The sequence below is a fragment of the Mytilus galloprovincialis genome, chromosome 13 (assembly GCF_965363235.1).
Source record: "Mytilus galloprovincialis chromosome 13, xbMytGall1.hap1.1, whole genome shotgun sequence".
Taxonomy (NCBI): Eukaryota; Metazoa; Mollusca; class Bivalvia; order Mytilida; family Mytilidae; genus Mytilus; species Mytilus galloprovincialis.
The window spans coordinates 55,384,189-55,403,575 of NC_134850.1; the positions used below are offsets into that span (position 1 = coordinate 55,384,189).

A 19,387-nucleotide genomic window follows, 5' to 3' on the forward strand; every position below is an offset into this window, starting at 1 on the left:
CTGATTTGAGCGCCACCGATGAGTCGTTGGTTTACGAAATGCGCGTCTGGCTTACTCAGTTATAAGCCTGTTACCTTTAAATGTATTTTTTTTAACTTAACATTACATATATGTTATGATAAATTCATGTAAACAATATTGAAGGTTTAAAATACACTGAACCTGCATTTCTTATTCAATCAAAGTAAATTCGTGATTGATAAGGGACAAAGTTATCTATATAACTAAAAAAAGGTGTAAAATAAGCCGTGACGATACACAAATCTGATGGAAAGGAATTATAATATAAAAATAACAGGGCGCTCAATCTAAATACACATTGTTATTTTTAAATTTTTGCCATTTTTTCCACAAGTTTATTGTTTTCTATTTGGTTTTAACAAAATAATTTGCTACTGTACCATCCTTTGATTCGTTCATTTAGCAATCGCAAATGGCAGTCAGCAGGGTTTTAGAACATCCGTTTTTCGACCTGCTAGTCGGAATACGTTTTATTTAAATGTAATTTTCCATTTCTTTTTGTCTTTTGGAAAATGTTGTTTGTTCTGTATTTAACCCCTCTACCTTGAATTGTTTTTGCATGCACACGTATAAAAATTGCTATTTTTTTCCAACGCAATCATAGGTTTCAATGTTGTTTTTTTTAGACATATTAATATCTATACAATTAAAGAGAAGACATCATTTTGTGTGTCACTTCTCTATCTTCCAAAATGAATTAATGCCTCTGTGTCCTATAGGTACCATGCATAGTCGCATTTGTGATCCTCGCTTATGATTATTCCGTTAAGGTTATCTAACAGGAAAACAAATATAAAGGCGTGAGGATTTTGTTTCCGTTATCTGACGGACTTTTAAGTCATAGGCAAGAATTCCGTTTCGGACGTCTGCACTAGTTGCGCTGACAGTTGTCCAGATGTAACCATAACAGAAACTGTCGAAAAAATTTCTCTTTGTAACAAAAACAGTTCATTGTTTTCGGTTGAAAGTGAAAGTAGGTTACAAAGACGGAAAAAGCATGACAATATGAATATGAGTTTTTTTTTTTGCAGTATTCATATCTTAAAAGACACTGATTAAGATTATTAAAAAGTAAAACAAAGATATTTTAAATCAAAATCATAAATTAATTGAAAATGAAAATAAGTTATAATAAACACTATACTTAGTTCTTATATCTGTAGGTATTGACAAAGCTTATTTTCGGATAATGAATGGACTTGTCATTGCATTTATTGCTTTGTCGGGACATACTAATCTGAAATGTAAACCCACACCAATACTGGTGGTCACCTAACACAGACATTGGCTTTGGTAACCTCTGGTCACCACATACATGCATTTTATTTGATTTCTTCTTGTACATTTATAGTATATAAATACTCCAAATACCAGAACAACTATGTTAAGTTTAAATATTTGCGGAATCAAATTTAATTCTGCCGTCCACCTCTTTTAGTTTCTTTTGCGTTTATATTGTTTATTTACCTAATATAACGAGAAACACTGATGAACCCCATCAGCAAACGATAACCACTGAATATCATGATCCTGACTTAGGACAGGCGCAAACAAATACAGCGGGTCAAATTGACATATTCGTGTTTATTGTGTTAACAGATCATCGATAAAATAAATATTAGGGGGAAGGGGGGGTATTTTGCGTCGGTATCCAACACGACTAACTTGGCCGTGTGTAGTTGGTTGAATTTTGGTATTTTATTTTACTTCTACTATAAGAGTTGCTTAGTTGGACATTTCTTTATTAATCTTTCCATGTATTAAACGTTTTTTGGTGTAACTGAAAGTTTAGTGTAAAGAAAAGATTGCAATTTGCAAGTTGATTTCTATGTGTTAAGGACCAATTATTTATCTTTGTTTTGTTGTATGTCACCTAAGGTATGAGGTATTTTTTTGTGATTGTTATTTGTTAGTTTATTCGCGTTTGTTAAGGCCCCTAGCGCCTGGTTGCATGTCATTTATTGTATCTTTATGGATTGTTATTTGTAAGTTGATTCCCATGTGTTAAGGCCCTAGCGCCTGGTTGCATGTCATTTAGTGTATCTTTATGGATTGTTATTTGTTATTTGATTCCCATGTGTTAAGGCCCCTAGCGTCTGGTTGCATGTCATATAGTGTATCTTTATGGATTGTTATTTGTTAGTTAATTCTCATGTGTTAAGGCCCCTAGCGCCTGGTTGCATGTCATATAGTGTATCTTTATGGATTGTTATTTGTTAGTTGATTCCCATGTGTTAAGGCCCTAGCGTCTGGTTGCCTGTCATATAGTGTATCTTTATGGATTGTTATTTGTTAGTTGATTCTCATGTGTTAAGGCCCCTAGCGCCTGGTTACATGTCATTTATTGTATCTTTATGGATTGTTATTTGTTAGTTGATTCCCATGTGTTAAGGCCCTAGCGCCTGGTTGCATGTCATTTAGTGTATCTTTATGGATTGTTATTTGTTATTTGATTCCCATGTGTTAAGGCCCCTAGCGTCTGGTTGCATGTCATATAGTGTATCTTTATGGATTGTTATTTGTTAGTTAATTCTCATGTGTTAAGGCCCCTAGCGCCTGGTTGCATGTCATATAGTGTATCTTTATGGATTGTTATTTGTTAGTTGATTCCCAAGTGTTAAGGCCCCTAGCGCCTGGTTGCATGTCATATAGTATATCTTTATGAATTGTTATTTTGTTAGTTGATTCCCATGTGTTAAGGACCCTAGCGCCTGGTTGCATGTCATATAGTGTATCTTTATGGATTGTTATTTGTTAGTTGATTCCCATGTGTTCAGGCCCCTAGCGCCTGGTTGCCTGTCATATAGTGTATCTTTATGGATTGTTATTTGTTAGTTGATTCTCATGTGTTAAGGCCCCTAGCGCCTGGTTACATGTCATTTATTGTATCTTTATGGATTGTTATTTGTTAGTTGATTCCCATGTGTTAAGGCCCTAGCGTCTGGTTGCCTGTCATATAGTGTATCTTTATGGATTGTTATTTGTTAGTTGATTCTCATGTGTTAAGGCCCCTAGCGCCTGGTTACATGTCATTTATTGTATCTTTATGGATTGTTATTTGTTAGTTGATTCCCATGTGTTAAGGCCCTAGCGTCTGGTTGCATGTCATTTAGTGTATCTTTATGGATTGTTACTTGTTAGTTGATTCCAATGTGTTAAGGCCCCTAGCGTCTGGTTGCATGTCATTCCGTGTATCTTTATGGATTGTTATTTGTAAGTTGATTCCCATGTGTTAAGGCCTCTAGCGTCTGGTTGCATGTCATTTAGTGTATCTTTATGGATTGTTATTTGTAAGTTGATTCCCATGTGTTAAGGCCCGTAGCGTCTGGTTGCATGTCATATAGTGTATCTTTTAGTTCTCTATCCTCACCACTTGTAATGATAAATTGTGTTCTACCATTAGTTGTACAGTCTGGTTTGAGTGTGTTAGGATCGTCATCTGTCTATGTTAATCTTTCACTTCAATAATTTATTGGTATAAAGAGTATTGTTCATGTGATCTATAGAGAAATTTTGTCTGGTCAGGTGTATTATTTTTGTTCTAAAACAATAGAGATTGAAAAATATTATGTTCTGTCTGATGTGTTCTCAGGTGCTGTTTTCTAATTTTGTGACTAAAATGAAAAACTTTGAAGACATTGTCTTGATTTATGCTGTATGTTGCAAGTTAAATTTACAAGCACGAAAATGAAAAAAAATCTCTTGTTTTTTTTGTTATTTTGCATAAACCGGGTAATCAATAAATGGAACTGCATCAAGTTTGATAATTTCCAAGACATTATTTGGTTAAAAATTAGTCAAATTAAAGTTTAACTGTGTAGATATGTTTATTTTATATCATTGCTTTCTGTATGCTAGATATATATTATGCTATATATCTCATTTGCGTATAAACAGAGGTGGATTTAGGAAGGGTCCAGGGAGCCCAGGCCCCCAAAAATACGGATGATTATACAGTAAATCATATGCATGACTGCAGCAGAGCCCTCTTAGGTAGTTCATGGGCTTATGACAATTTCTGGATGCTCCACTGATAGGTTATCCTTTTAAATTGCTGTAAATTAACTCACATATCGGAAGGCTAATCCAGATGCTGCATCGAAATTTTGTATAAAAGCGTAATTTTTCAGAAGTACGAAGATGCCTCATACAGATAGATGCCTTATGCTACAAAGTTTTAATAGGTCATATGTCCATTGTTTTTGACCCCATTTTCAAGGTTCAAACACAGCTCAAAAAGTAAGTGGATATGGTCAAGTACATGTCTTAGAAACTATTATCAATAGGTTAACTTATTTGGTGTACTGAAAGATTGTATTGTGTAGTTGTCTGTCTGCCAGTGAGTGTCTGGCATCTGTCCTTGACTTCATTGTCATGTTTTATTTGTCAGTTTTTTGTGATCAGTTTATTTATTTGAATACTATTAGCAAAAGATAAACTATATTTGGCATATGGAATGATTGTAAGGTGTATGTACAGTATCTCTGTCAGGGTTCATCTGGCAGACTATGACCTGATTTTTACTGATCCTTGATAATGTAAAGGTTTATATGATACCTGTAGTAAAAGCTTTATCTTTAAGACTTTCAACATAAATTAAAATCCTGATCAGTAAAGTAGGCAAGACACTCTTGTTGGTTCAGTCTTTTGTTTAATATTTAAATAAAAAAAACCTTTTCTTAACTAAGAACTTCAGGGTGTAAATTTTTATACCCATTTGTATATGCCCCATTTATTGCCATAATGTCTTCTGGTCTGTGCGTCCGTCTGTCCAATGTCAGGTTAAATTTTTGGGCGAGGTAGTTTTTGATGAAGTTGAAGTCCGGTCAACTTGAAACTTTGTAAACATGTTCCCTATGATATGATCTTTCTAATTTTGATGTCAAATTAGAAATTATCTCCCATTTTAAAGGTCCACTGAACATAGAAAATGATAGTGCAGATGGGGCATCCGTGTACTTGGGACACATTCTTGTTCCTCATGCGTTTATAGTTTTGGACTGTTTTCTTTATGAAGGAGAACTTTTCTATTGGCTGATACTTCATCACCATCATCTTATTCAGCATTACTAAACTTTTTAGTACAGGTGTTTGGTAGAGCTTTAAATAAGCATGACATATGTTGTACTGCAGACATAGTAAATATTTGATTAAAAACCGTCTGTGCAGTGGCATTCTTCAGTCTAGTCTTTAAACAAATCATTCAAATCATGAACAGGAAGGGTTTGAACCCAATTATTTCAAATTATATAAAATTCATATTTTGTCAGGTACATATCTAAAGCTACAGAAATAATGGCTATTGGTGATTTCCTAGGTGTACAAAAGAGGGACGAAAGCTACAAAAGGGACAGTCAAACTCATAAATCTAAAACAAACTGACAACGCCATGGCTAAAAATGAAAAAGACAACCAAAAAAAAAACAGCACACATGACACAACATAGAAAACAAAAGAATAAACAACACGACCCCCCCCCCCCCCAAAAAAAAGAAAAAAACTAGGGGTGATCTCATGTGCTTTGGAAGTGTAAGCAGATGTGGCACCCGTCGTGTTGCTTATGTGATAACAAATCCTGTAAATAGGTAGGTCACATTCATGAAAGGGAAGGGGATTGTAGTTACGACGTAAGGAACATGTCCGATATCATTTGTGAAACGGTTATTCCATAACGGTCAACCAACTCGTGATGGCGTCCGTAAAATTTACGATGGGATGATTTCAACTTCACCATTTGGAACTCTTGGTTTAATAGCTTCCTTGTTAGCAGCAACCCGGGAATATCGTATCAATTGGGAGATATTTACCCCGTATGAAGGTGCTGCTGGAATGTTGCTACTTAGAAATGGAACGTTCACAATTGGAAAGCTGAAATCATCTCTTTTGTCGTAAAGTTTTGTTTTCAACCGACCCTCAGTGTCAATTTCTAGATGTTAGTCAAGATATCAGGCCGACTTAACTGTATCTGTAGTATACTTTATCTCTAGCTCGATTGGATAGATGCTTTCCACATAGTCACCAAATTTTGAATTATTTATTGAAAGAATATCATCTATATAGCGAAAAGTGGAGTTAAAGGATATTGCTAACTTCTTATCTTTCTTCCTAAGAAGTTCCTGCATAAAGTCAGCCTCATAATAATAAAGAAACAAGTCGGCAAGTAGAGGGGCACAGTTTGTTCCCATTGGAATGCCGACAGTCTGTTGAAAAACACGTCCTCCGAACGTAACAAATATGTTGTCAATCAACTAACATGCAGCTTAACAGGTTTTGATACAACTATTAATAATAATATGCCATTATCTATTATAAAAGTAAATAATTTTGAAAGAGATCATAAAATTTAAATATCATTAATATTTTTGGTGGAAAGGTAAAAAATCAGACTTCGTTAAAAAGGGAAATTACAATGAGGGCAATAAAATATCTATAATCGAAATAGGGGACAAACCAGAAACAAACAAGAGGAACAAAACATTCATACAATTAAGAATTAGCAATACGATCCCATCGAAATTGGTGGTTAAACTCATGTGTGTCGGTGGTTAGGAAGTTACTTCTCCACTAGTAGCAAATGTTAGCTTAAGAATATCATAGTTCAAATATCAGACTTCCTGTTGACAGCCAAATGTATCACAAAGCGGCGACGTGTTATGGATTTCACAAATATAACGAGACGACATCTATTGGCTTTCTTTTCTTAAAAACTGCTGCAGATTTGTAACTAATAAAATATTAAAAAGTGTATAACTAAATCATAATATGATGTTTTTATTATAATCAGCTAGAAGAAAGATCATTTATGCTTATCACAGCTTTTATTCTATGGAATTTTTGTCAGACTTGTATCTTTTCTTTGATACGTACTTTGCGCCCGGGGATAAATGTCAACTACTGTTTTTGATATTCGATAAACTCATGTGGTAAATTTTGTATTTATTTGATTTTTTGCCTGTTGTCGTGACCAATATGTAATATCTTATATAAACAAAATAAAAACAAGAGATGACTGCTTAAAAGTTTAAATACAATATTCATCACTCAAAAGAACCCTTTGGATGAAAATCATAGCATATAGTATTTCATAGGCATCTGGCTGCCATTAAATATTTGTATTCCAATCCAGGAGAGATTTGTCGTATATCATTAGATTCTTTAGTACAATTACAGGTATTGTTTTAATGTTAAACATTGTTCAACAAACCAGGAGCTGTTGGTAGGTTGCCACCTTTGATGACTATAAATGTTTATTGTTCTGAATGTAGTATTCGAGGGAACACATCAAATATATGTATGCAGTACACTGTACATGTGTATTCCTTGGTTTTTTATTAATGGTGTCTGGTGTGTGAAGCCACTATGTTACGCCAAATATGTACGATTAATATGCTTTTTCGACTTTTTTGTGATATTTTGAGTTTTTCTTCTTTGACGTACCATGTACATGATGTAGTTAGATTTGTCTTGCTTTTTTTATTATTTCTATTCTTGATGTCTCATACTTTTGGATTTTATGTTTTTGTAGTATGTTGTTGATATTCAATAATATACTGGTACATTTGTAATAATTTCAATATGCACACCTGCTTATTATAAATAGGTATTTTATGTATCACTGTTAAATTTCAATTAAAAGAGGGACGAAAGATACCAAAGGGACAGTCAAACTCATAAATCTAAAATAAACTGACAACGCCATGGCTGAAAGTGAAAAAGACAAACAGACAAACAATAGTACACATGACACAACATAGAAAACTAAAGAATAAACAAAAATAACCCCACCAAAAACTAGGGGTGATCTCAGGTACTCCGGAAGGGTAGGCAGATCCTGCTCCACATGTGGCACCCGTCCTGTTGTTTATGTGATAACAAATCCGGAAAATAATCTAATTCGGTAGGTCACATTCATGAAAGGGAAGGGGATTGTAGTCACGATGTTAGGAACATATTAATTAAATGACATATTTTAACAGAACAGATCAGACCTTGCATCAACCAAAGTACAGCAACATCATTACGTAATATATCAGGATGGTGTATTGACTTTAGTATAGGTAGGTTCTCATGAAATATAACTTGACTACTTCAACCTTATTCAGTAATAAAATCAGAACGCTGTATTGAAATTAGAATAAGAATGTCCTCGTAAAATAACAAAATAAAGTATAGGCAAACATTTCATCATCTTGAATACTGAAATAATTGAAAATGCAACAAGGATGCACACTTTTTTACCGTTTTGTTCAATTACTTTTATGTAACAAAAATAGTATTCTCTTTCAATAAGAAAAAAAACCCAATAATTTCGTAGACAGACTTGAATAACAAATGTCAATATGTCTCATAATATGTTATACTACAAATAAATTGTACATTAAAATGAACTCCATATCCCGACTCATTAAGAAACATAGCGAATATAAAAGATGGGAGAACCATCCTGTGTTGAGATTCATAACATTGAACATTTTCAACTTCTTGAAGACAATCATTGTTTTAAATATTAAACAGGTTGTTCTTTGTTTCATAGAGACACTCATTACTGACATTTAGTCGTATCTTACCTTCTATATGTCATAAAATAACCTGGATTACCAATTTGTGGAATTTTTCCAGCAACCAAACTTGAAAATAAAAAGATAAAAAAGATAGCAACAAGATCAGCAAGAAAAAAAAACGTACATGTTTTGCAAGATGCAGGTACATGTATCATCACAATATACATTACGGTTTAGTAATTTTTGATTTTCTGCCTGCCAGACTATATTAACTACTATACATGCCTTGTCCTTACCAATATGCTATACCTTAAATAAACATAACCAAAATCAAAAGTGATTATTTTAAAAGTGTAAATACCTTAACTAACATTCAAATGAACCGTTTGGATGGAAATAAAGTAAAACATATTTCATCTGTAACGGACTTCGACAAGATATTTGGATACAAATCCGATAGAGATTTATTGTACATCATGGAAGTCTTTGGTGTAGTTGGAGTTATTGCTTTAAAGTGCAATTTGTTCAACAAACCAAGAGCTTTAGGGAAGGATATAATTTTTAATGATAAGAAATTTGTAGTTCCTAATGCTGTATTCGGGGGGGGGGGGGGGGGGAACACATTAGATACATGTATGCAGAGATAGGAAGACGCATACTCCTTAGTATTTTTATTATTGTGTTTTGTTTGTCATGCAAAATGTTTTACCTTTAATGTTAATTGCCGAAATCCGATTAATTCATGTGCTATTTTGAGTTGTTTGTTTTTTTTACGTACCATGGTGTCGGATTTTTTGTGTTATTTGAGTTGTTTGTTTTATGAAGTACTATGTTGTCCGATTTTTTTGTGCGATTTTGATTTATTTGTTCTTTGAGGTACCATAGTCTCAGATTTGTTGTAATATTTTGAGTTATTGTTCATTGACGTATCATGTTGTCAGATTTTTTTGTGTAACTAAGAGCTTTTTGTTTCTTTATGTTTCATAAATAATCGTACAAACTGTTTATATTTGCCAACAATGTTTCTTTTTAAAACAATATCAGTCTCACTATACAGTGTCGACCCAAAAGAGTTCATATCATATGCGTATCAACACTAAGATCACTGTCACACAATTTTGAGTGCGCTTTAAACTAGGAGAAATCCAGCGATGTGTTTGAATAACCAAATAAATAATACCATTATATTACTCAACTGCTAGATCCCGTTGTGCTAGAGCCTATACTTTTTGTTTTTAGATTTTCACTGCATTGATTTGTAATGTAATTTTAAACAAAAAAAAAAAATCATATTTTATAACGAGAGTTTGATCACGCCATAAAACACACATATATCCACCTAAACATTTGCCGGCACTTATGTAGGAGTTTAAAAGTTTGTCACCATTATTATTATTATTATTTGTTGCATACATTTTCTCATAACTGGAAAGTATTTATGGATCTTTTCAGACAGCTCATGTCGCTATTGCACCAAATCAGACGGCGGCGTATACATACCTGTCAATGTAAGAATGCCTTTGGTTTTGAGAATGATCTTATTTTTGTTTCAGATTTATACGACTTTTTAACAGTTTGATTAAATAATATTCATACAATGAAAATTATATTGAGGCTGAGTTTTAACGAGACAATTGCAATTGCTTAGCAATCAAATATTTCCCACAGAAAGTAACCAGAAGTTAGTGTGCAATACATCCCAATATTGCACTAGTGCAATAAATCCAAAAGTCATGACGTCATCAACAACAAAATCTTAGTTTGAACCAATTTATACTTTCAAATATTATATTACTATACAATAAAAGGGTTATTTCATGAATATCGGGGACTATTGTCCCTCGTAGAATATATATTGCACTCGTAGGCTCGTGCAATATAAAATTCTACTCGGGACAATATTCCCCAATATTCATGCAATAAGCCTATGATACTAGAAACGCTTGGAGACTACTGGAAATGTAAATGGTGATAAACAGCTTGGATTTGTGTTTCTCAATCTGTTTTTAAACACTGATGCATTATATTGATATTTTTTATTAGTTTGTTATTCTTTCATAGGAGTTGGAATGTCCAATAAGTAGAGTTTAAAATATGTACGTTTATGTTCGCATGAAATAATGAATACATTAAAATATATTGAAGTTATTTGACACGTAACAATGATGTATATTACTAGTAGTGAAACCTTTTTTCATCTTGTTTTGTAGCATATTTTTATTTTTATTAATTGTTATCCTCTGTTTATTTGCCATGTTTTATTAATTTCCTAGCCAGACTTGTATCTTGAATAACCAAATAAGATACTATGTCTGATTATATAGTATACAATGGATCTATACATAACAAATGAACTCCATATCCTGACGTAATACACCTTATTGCTATTTGTCCGCCATTACTGGATATCACACAGGTTCCCGTAAAATTTTGACGTCACAGTACAAAATATCTGACGCCACAATGGACAAAAGGATTGTTGTATGCGTCAAAAGTTCAAGCGGCCGGGTCAGCCGGGATTAGCGATAAGGTGTATAGGAAACAGAAGAAACAAAGCCAACATAAAAGACCAGAGAATCATACGGTGTTGACCGATATTTATTACATTGAAAATGTTCTAGTTCTTGAAGACAAGGAAATATTTTAAATATGTAAAAAAGAGTTGATCTCAGTTTCATTGATACAATGATCAATGACATTCAAATCGTATCTTAACTTTAACATTTCAAAGAATCTGGATTAGTAAATTGTGGAATACCTCCGTTAGATAAACTTGAAAAAGATTTACCTCACAGGTAACGTGGAGATGATAAGGAACAACTTGTAAGTAACGTGTTGTTAAAAGAAGAAGATGCTTACTCTTTGTATCTTGATAAAAATTACGTCGCTTATTGTCATGAGTTACAGAGCCATACAGGTTAATTTTTTCTACAAGTTATTTTATTTCAACCTTTGACACCCCAAGGTGACTATGGTAGACATTTTGGTCATCATAGGTCTTCACCATAGGCATTTATGTATCATTTGGTCTCTGTTGGAGGGAGAGTTGTCTCATTGGGAATCATATCACTTCATTTTTCTTTTTTTATAATCAATACGAAACCAAAGATTGCATATGAATAAGATTATGTTATAATAAGGTATATAGGAAATTTTTTCTGAGACAAGTGCCTGTGGCGGATCCAGCAATTTTAAAAAGGGGGGTTCCGAACTGAGAGTAAAAGGGGGGGGGGTGAATCCAACTATATGCTCCCATTCAAATGCATTGATCGTCAAACAAAGGGGGGTTCCAACCCCTGGACACCCCCCCTTTGGATGCGCTACTGATAATGCAGAAAGAACTACCAACAAAAGAAATATATAAAAAAATATTTTGAAGGCATTTTTTTTCTTCAAGAAAACATCAGACTCAGATTTAACACAGCTGTATTTGTTTAATACATTCGTTTTCATGAAGTGTCCTCCTTTTTGATAAAATAAACAAGTATTTGTTTATCCTTATAGAAATTAGATGAATTGCTAAGATTAAAGAATATATTTTAAAAACATGTGCACTTTTAAAAAGAGACCAGAAAAACAACTAAATTAAAAAAAAGGCCAAATAAACAAAGATACTGCTACAGAAAAAAATACTTCATTTAATGTATAATGATACACTAATGATTTGTCAATAAGCCAGTAATTAATGGTCGTATGATTATTAGACATGAAAAGCAACCCAACAAATATATATAGCTCTTAGCAAGTGAAAACAAAGGCCAAGTTTTAATATGTTATAACAAGAAAAAGTGGGCTTTTAGATTTTAAATTTTTTATTACATATGCTATCAATCTAATCTTGAGAAAAAAATATTATAATTTCTGTTTAGATTTAATACCAGCTGCTGTACAAAACGCACAAGAATTAAGAAAATATGATGATGCTATTTGATTAAGTAATACTATATGCTTAATATAAATATTTTTGTCAATACATGTATCAAAAATTTACTATATTAAAAGCAAGTCCCCGAGTGCAAAAACCACAACATTTAAAGGTGTCAAATTTTTAATTTTTCTGTCACATGTGTGATTTATGTCAATGGTTAATTGGTGTTTAATGCCACTTTCAGCATTATGTACTATTTCGTAGTAGTTGGTTTTTATTGGTTCAGTGAGAAAATAATGCTTGAAGAGAACCAAGATCCAAGATAGTAAAATTGACAGGCTAACTTTGTCAATTAAGATTATAGTCAAACTGAAAGGCTTTGAAATTCACAACATTTGTGTTGACAGGATAGTGATAGAGAAGTTATTTACTTAAGACCATTTGGCTACTGAAACAAATTGCAATGAAACAATAACACAACAATGTGTCATAGAAAAACATGCAGTCTTTATCCATAGCACAAGTGAAATAAAAAAATGCTGAGTTTCCGTTTTCTTACTTTAATTTGCCGCAAAAAAATGTTATAAAACGAATAGGTATACAATGCCTATTACCACAAAAACCAGATCATGTTCAAAATTGGGTGGCGTCACTTTTACCATTCATGACTTATGTTCTTTTTTAAATGAAGCAATTACTTAATCTGTTGCTCTTCCTCTTGTTTGCTTCAATTAAATGTTATGAAATGTATACACAATGCTTATAATTACATAAGAGCCTTAATGAAATTAATCCTGCATCTGTATTTGGAAGTTGACTGCCTCTGGTGCATATTGTTACAGGCCGGGTATTTGCGGCCCAAAAACACATTCTCAATTTATTAAACCATGTTCATTTACAAGAACAGCCTAGTATAGAAAAACCTCTGAAATCGCCTTCAATATATTTTTCTAAATCAACTTTAAATTAATTTGAGCAATTGACTAAATTGAAGAAAGCGGGGGTGTTTTGTTTACAATGTATACTGATCCCCAATTTGAAAAAAAATCTATTCTCAATGCTCAGATTTTTTATTTTTTTCCCCCATTTCAATTACAATAGAGTAGTGAATTTGTTTGTACTTTGCACGTACAATATTTTTGACTAAGAAAAAAAAACAAGAATTTATATGCCCCACTTACGATGTTAGAGGGGTATTATGTTTTCTGATCTGATCGTCCGTTTGATAGATTGTCTGTGTGTCCCTTTTCATGTTTAAGTTTTTGGTCAAGGTAGTTTTTGATGAAATTGAGGTCCAATCAATTTGAAATATATAATTCAAATGTTCCCTATGATATGACCTTTCTAATTTTAATGCCATATTAGATGTTTGACCCCAATTTCACGGTCCACAGTCACTGAACATACATGTAGAAAATGATAGTGTGAGTGAGGTATCCATGTACTTATTGACACATTCTTGTTAGATTTGTATTGTTTAATTACTGGTGTATTATATCATTTAACCCATCATTAATTTTTTTCTTCTATGTTTAAATGGTTATTTTTGTGACCTGCATGTATATGAGAACACACACAATCATGCACATAAAAAAAACCTCATATACATTTTTGAAAGTCATTTGATATTTATGAATTATTTCAATTGAGTATTTTTTATTTTTTATTTTTGAAGTAGAATGGAGAATTATCCTTACCTAGTTGACCAGGCTCTACTGATATGATAGATATGCCAATGTCTAACTTGGAGATCTTCATTAGGTTAGGAAATGTATCAGGTAGGTGGTTATTCATACATATCATGAAACAAATATGTCATCGAGAAAACATTGAAATTAGTCATACATGTATGCTGTTGAGACAGTAACCAAACAACATGTTCATATAATCAAAATTAAAAACAATTTGATAGTAATATTTTAAAAAATTACTTTAAATGGCCTTAACAATTACTAAGTAGATGTATTCATGTATGTTGTTGAATTATACTGAAAGTATTTACTAGTTCATTTGACTGGCAAAAAAATGATCAATATTTCAGGTTTTACAAAACAGACTAGACAAATTGCAAGATAGCAATTATAGAAGAGTCACAGTTGAAAAAACATAAATTCTATGAAAACAGCTAACAGCTACTCATGATATTTTTTTAATCCTTTTGATATTTGTTGTCTTGATTTTAAACTACCAGTAAGCTTTATATATTTAAATATGGAAACTCCAACAGCACACACACATTTCAACAATTTTATTTTTTGGTAATTTGTGTTTTTTCAGATCATGTAGATGTAGAAGTAGAAGAAACAGCAGTGAAAAAAGAATGAGAGTCATCATTTTAATAAACATTTTGCTTGAAATTGAAATAAATCTATTTTTTCTTCATTATGTATTTCAAATATGAGCATTGGGATAAACTTTAATGAGACAGCAAGCCAGCAGCACAATCCCAATAGCTATTTGGAGGTCTACTCAAACTTCATGCAAACATGAAATTTGTGGTTTTTCAATATAAATTAAATTGAAAGTTAGCAACTCTTTGAGGCTGTGGTGCAACTTGCACGGTTTCAGAATTATAGCTTCAGAACTTGTTTATGAATGATTTATTTATTCCATATTTAAGATGAATATGTCAGTATACAAAGAAGGAGATGTGGTATAATTGCCAATATGACAACTGATTTTATATGTTTTTGAAATATCTCCTACTCTTGTCTCGTTATGTCTTTCATCCCACTTCATATTGACTTCTCTCTGCGTAATTATATTGGTTTCGATGGTGACTGAGTGATATTACATTATGTAAGTCATTTTTCTTTAATTTCTTGTATGTTTTTATTAAATAGTATTCTTTTAAAGAGTCATTGCATTTAAAATGATATGCATTGCTCAGAAGTTTCCGTGGTATGAAATATTGTTATTTTCTAAACTTCATCTTTTGCTGATATTTGATGTTGGGCTACTGCCACAAACTTGTTCATGCTCTTAACTGTCCTGAAATAATCTATAATTATTCAACAGTGATTCATTATATGTAATAGAAATTACTTACTAGATATACCAAAAGGGTAATATGCCAATTATTTGGTCTTATTGCCATATGACCGAATAGAGACGATTCCTCCAGGGAAGAAAACGCGCCAAAGGGGGAGATAATGCCCTTAAAAAAATCTGCCGTACTGATGACAAAAAACAATGTCATTTTTTTACCAGGCAATAAGTATGCTTCAAATTGGTGTACACAAATAATCATCTTCTGTTAGATTAGCAAAAGCTGCAGAGTCACTACAATATGGTCTCAAAATATGCACAAGGTCATTTAAGCTTTTAATGCGTTGTAGCTAAAATCGTATATTATAATGAATTGCGTAAGTTGATTTTCCAGTCATTTAAGAGATTTGACATCATTAGTAAACAGTAGACTAACTAACTCGTTATGCGATATGAGAAAAGTGTCTTATATATATACTAATTATTCCTGTTTGTATGTTTGAATATAAAAAGAAGATGTGGTATGATTGCTAATAAGACAACTCTCCACAAGAGACTAAATGACACATAAATTAAGAACATTAGGTCACAGCACTGCTAATAAAAAAGAGCAAAGCCAATGCCGCATAGTCAGCTATAAAAGTTCTGTTTATATTTTTGGTTGATATATCTGTAATAAAACGATTTTTATTTGATACAAAGACTATTTGACTTTTTTTTTCTGAACAAGGAAAACACAACACAATCATTGACAGGTAGAAGAGACGAAGTCACTAATAAACATGTATCCTGTTGAACTAACTTTGGAAAAAAGCTAATGCTAACAATGAACACTGCCCGTTCCTAGAGATCGTGATATCTGTATCTTTCACAGGAAGCTTCATATCAATATTTAAGATAAACAGGATTTGTCATTATGAAATTTTAATTATCCATTTGTAAGTCTTTATATGTAGACATGTGTTAAGTAGAAAGATGTTTAATCTGTTGTTTATGAACATTGACTTAAAGACATGTATGTTTGTCACATTTAATCATAATGAAGTTCAAAATTTTTAATAACATAACTCAGGTTTCCTGAGACATCTAGAGTGAAGTAATCGATGCATGATTGTCACGAAAAGAAAACATATTCAGAGCTGTAAAGTACAAGTTTTACCTTTATATCATTAATACATTAAGTTCAGGGAAACGATTTTCACATTTAAGGCTTACTTATATAATAAATAATTGTATCCTTCTGATGAGTTAAGCCTTTTCAACTGATTTTCATAGTTCGTTCTTACATTGTACTGTTACACCCTTGACCCAAGAAAGGGAGAGGATTTTACACCGCCACATTCCGTATTTGCCTGTCCCAAGTCATTAGCCCTTAATTTAATGGTTGTCAAATTTCTTCATTATTTTTACATAGATTAGATTTCTCGTTTGAATTGTTTTAAATTTGTCTCTTCGGGACTGCTTATAGCTGACTATGCGATGTGGGTTTTTCTCATTGTTGTATGCCGTACGGTGACCTATAGTTGTTTATTTCTGTGTCATTTGGTCTCTTGTAAAGAGTTTCCTCATTGGCAATTGTATCAAATCTTCTTTCGTTAAATTGAAGCAATAGTGCACATTAGTCAAGCCAAATGATACTGTATATATCTTCTTTAGAAAGAAAATCGTATCATAAAGTGCTGCTTTGAATCTGTAGGTAAAATGTACATACGTTCCAAGTTCTATATCTTTCCTTATATTAAATAAGCAATTCACTTAGCTATTACTGTGAATTGTATTACAATGGAAATAAATATGTGTATTTAAACTCTTCATAAAACATTGCAACGATCGGGTAGATAGCGGTTCCAGTTTGTAAAATACTAAAAAACCAACTTAATTTTGCGAGCGATTTATTATCGCGACTTTCACGAAAAGAAATATAACGCTAATAAAAATCGTCGATAAAACCTGAATCTTTCCCTGCCTATTTAGATCTGAAAATTGCGAGATTAAATCAACTCAAATTTGGATAGAAAAAACTAACCACGCAATAAAGTATCCGCGAAAATTTGTTGGTTTTCAGTATATAATAAAAATCGTCGATAAAACCTGGATCTTTCCCTGTCTATTGAGATCTGAAAATTGCGAGATTAAATCGACTCAAATTTGGATAGAAAAAAACTAACCACGCAATATAGTATCAGCGAAAATTTGTTGGTTTTCAGTATATAATTTTGAAATTCATTGCTAGAAGCACATCTATCATAAAAAAAAGTTTTCACATACCAAATCAATAACAGAGTTAAAAATATAAAGCCGGAAGATTACAAAATATGCAATCACCAAAATTGTTGAGTATATCTGTTATGATTGAATGATTGTTGGTTACTTAACCTCCAATTGCAAATATTTAAGGAGTGTTAATAATCGAGAACAATAAATACTTGTATTACAGGTGGTCTGGGATGAATGACTGGGAAATTTTAACATCCTCGAGAACATAATACCTCATTATTGGAACCCTTGTCTGAAAACCGCAAAAAATAATACCGGTACATTTGAACTATCTGTACAGTGCATTTATAATACCATATTGGAATCATTTGTGAACAATGCATTGTTTATGTATTATTTTCGTAAATATTGTGTTGATTTTGTTAACCAACTTCGCCATGTTCACACTTTCATTTCAAATTTCAACGAAATCTGATTTTTTACTTATTAGTGCATTTTTTATATATCATTCAATAGCAATATTTTGCAGTCTATGACGCGTATTATATACACGATGATCGATGCATTCAAATGTATTTATAGATGTGTATTAAAACCATTTAAAGAAAAGTGTTTTAACCTTTTAACCTTCTGAAACTACAAACTACATACGGTGATATTTTACAATTAATTACAAAATACACTTCTAGTATAATAATACGTTTGCCTGTTTTCTCTAGCCTTACTGTGCAACGGTGTTTTTGCTTAAAAGTAGCTAGAGAGAACGGACGGACGAACGAACGGACGCACAGACCAGAAAACATAATGTCCATAAATGGGGCATAAAAAAATGTTTAAACTAAGTAATCAGGATGAGCGGTCCCACGATAGCTAACACAGTAAAATACATTATGTTTGTACGTGTGAATGAGTTAATTTAAACGACCGAATACACAAATTATCTCATTATTTGTCGACAAAAATAGGTAAATGTTTCAAAGTTCAAATATTGTGTAATATAAGTTCTTGATAGCATGTAACGGTAAGTACAGGTTTACTTTATTAAATACATATAAGATGTTAAAGATTAAGCCACAATCTTGTTTCTAATATTTGGTTATTTTGTGTATTTACTAGTTCAAAATCATAAATTGTAGTGAAAAAAAAGCAAAAAACGAGTGAGGAGAACAATGTATGTACTATATCATGTATATCGTTTACAACATACAAATGTAAGCGTCATTTAAATACAAGATAACATTTGATTGTGTGTGAATCAGAGGATTACACTGATTGCACAAGAATGATAAATGCATTTGTACAATGCTGAACCCAAATTGTCATCACGACATGTAATATTCGCCAATGTAACATACTTCCGTATTCGTGGATTAGTGATAATTCTTTAAATGTCAGTTTATTCATCCCAATTCACTATGTATTATCAATTTTTACGGTTTTAACAATAACCGATGTCATAGCGTGTATCTGTCGAATTTATTTTTCTGACAATTGCACTGAAACTATACGTTCAAATTAAATTAAACTTGACAGAGATTACGTTCGTCAATTTTGTTTTTATGAAATGAAAAAGCTGGATAAGGATTATATTCAAAATATAAATACATGCATTAATCAGACAAAATATCTGTTTTTTTTCGGCGTATAGTTTTACGATCTTAAATGCTTCCAGTCCTAAAACCAATTCAATAATTACTTGCGTTTCGTTATTCACTGTTTATTATGCACAGAATGCGTGAACGTATTTGGGGATTTGTCAAAGCAGGTTATTTTTAAAAATGTAAGCATTGTT

At 32.2% G+C, this 19,387-nt stretch overlaps 1 long non-coding RNA gene across 1 annotated transcript; it reads left to right on the plus strand.

Moving 5' to 3' along the window:
* Nucleotides 1-13,538: 13,538 nt before the first annotated feature.
* On the plus strand, nucleotides 13,539-14,917 carry LOC143056710 (uncharacterized). Its single transcript, XR_012972472.1, has 2 exons — nucleotides 13,539-14,168; nucleotides 14,668-14,917. It is a non-coding gene; the product is annotated as an uncharacterized LOC143056710 (long non-coding RNA).
* Nucleotides 14,918-19,387: the final 4,470 nt, after the last annotated feature.